General features: G+C 48.7%; 1 pseudogene; it reads right to left on the bottom strand.

The window, feature by feature from the left end:
• Nucleotides 1–637: 637 nt before the first annotated feature.
• LOC123427374 lies at nucleotides 638–1,708 on the bottom strand (annotated as a pseudogene).
• Nucleotides 1,709–1,944: the final 236 nt, after the last annotated feature.

The following is a 1,944-nucleotide window of genomic DNA, read 5'->3' as shown; positions in this document are numbered from 1 at the left end:
CTTGCTCCGGGTGAAAACTTGATCTTTGGATTGGACGATGGTGACATTCCGTGGTCATGCCGTTCTTGGAGGCACCGTCTTGGAGCCCTCGGTCCGGCGTGGTCCTCGCACTTCTACCCGTACGATCGCTCATCTTGGTGGTTATCTTGGCCGGCTCTAAGCGGTTTCTTTTTGCGCATCTCATATGTGCTTAGCAGTCGTTGTGGTGGTGTGTCGGTGTCCGGCATCCTTGGATCTTGTGTTGGGTATGTGTGGTATGCATTTGTATTGGTTGCTTGGATGCAAGTGATGGTCGCTTTATGTACAAAACGGGAAACCTTTTTCGTCAGCCACATAGCCCTGTAACCTACCTGCCTACCTCCATCCTTTATCTTTTTATACCTAACTCCTTCCCTCTAAGGTGTTGTATCCTGAAAGGGAAAAGGTACAAGCCAGAACCCACTGACAATTAAGCGCCAGTTACATCCGTCAAGTTCCGTTGCAAACATAACAATATATATGATGAATAAGATGCGTGACCATAAGGATCACAATGTACTCAGATCACATAGAATATACGTTCTCTCATATTAGAATCAAGGTAATATTCCACTCTATGTACCCAGAAAAAAGAGAAGGAGAGAGAGAGAGAGCGCGCTCAGTCAAAGTAAAGACGGTACTCATCATCGCACCAGATCGTCATGGTCCTGGCAAATTTCGCTCGCAGGGCATGCTCCTCCTCGTCCACATCAATTTCAAAGCAATTGTGCACCCGAAGAACCTCCAGAACAGGACAGTTCTCAAGGACGGCAGTCAGTTCTTGGACGGTGACGTAAGTATTGTTGAGTTTAAGGGAACGCAACTCAAGCAGAGGTGACTGTTTTACAACACCGACGAGGCGTTTGCTGAAGGCGTAGTAGCATTATACAAGCTGAAGGGTAGTGAGTGAGGTCGAACTTCAAACGGTGGGGTAGGGTGATCATTTAGTAAAGATTATCCACGAGTGAATGCGGAAACAATACTTTTACCAACGTAGAGCTTTATAATTAGTTATAATAATAAAACTTGGAATAGAAATCACGTAATGAAGAAAAGAAAACACCTTTCCACGATATACTTCATAAGCTCATCGGTGACAAAATATTTCCCGGCGAACATCCGAAGCTGTCCATCAGAGCGGTCAACGACCGCCTTCGCCATTCGCGCAGGACAGTTGTGTTCTTGAGAAGCACGACCTCGTGGTTCACCATGTCCACGGTCCGCCTCATGTGTGAAAACTTCGCCGTCTTGAGCCACTAGCGACACACGAGGCCTGCGCCCATGAGGACGTTGAAGGCGCCGACCCTGACAAAGATCGACGAGAGCGTGTCCATGGGCAGTAGCGACCAGTCACTGGCCGACGGCGCCGCATCGTCCATCGATGATAGATCGATCTGACTTCAACTGGGAAACGTCAGAAACTGAAAACAATCAGAGCGTGACCTGAATTTAGAGATCGACTTATAGAGACGAGGCATGGACGTGAAGCGTGGCCTTTTGGCTGTTGAAGACCATGGGTCTGCTCGGTCGTTCAGGCGGCCTCTCGCATTTTCACCGAAATCGCATGCCAACCTCGGAAAAATACGATTGAACAAAAGAACACGAAGCTTTCTTCTCTACCAATCACAACCACCTCAGATATTGTACGTGTGTTGGTGGCCATGATGGTGAGGCGGCGGCCATGAGGCATGTAGGAGGCGCGATAGGATAGATCGAGAGAAGGGGGAAGAGAAGGGATGAGAAGTGGGCGACGAAACTGCTTCCCTATGACCCGGTGGGTTGGGAGCGGGCAGCGGAGATGTGGCGACCCCGACTTACGAGTCGAGATCGCCTAATGAACGTGCCGAGTGATCCCAGAGACCAATGCTCACCGAACACACATATACTGAATATTAAGAGTCTTACATCCAAATACCGAATTATTAC

The sequence above is a fragment of the Hordeum vulgare genome, chromosome 2H (assembly GCF_904849725.1).
Source record: "Hordeum vulgare subsp. vulgare chromosome 2H, MorexV3_pseudomolecules_assembly, whole genome shotgun sequence".
NCBI lineage: Eukaryota > Viridiplantae > Streptophyta > Magnoliopsida > Poales > Poaceae > Hordeum > Hordeum vulgare.
Note: the sequence above shows the minus strand (reverse complement) of the source record. Positions and strands in the feature narration are given on the sequence as shown.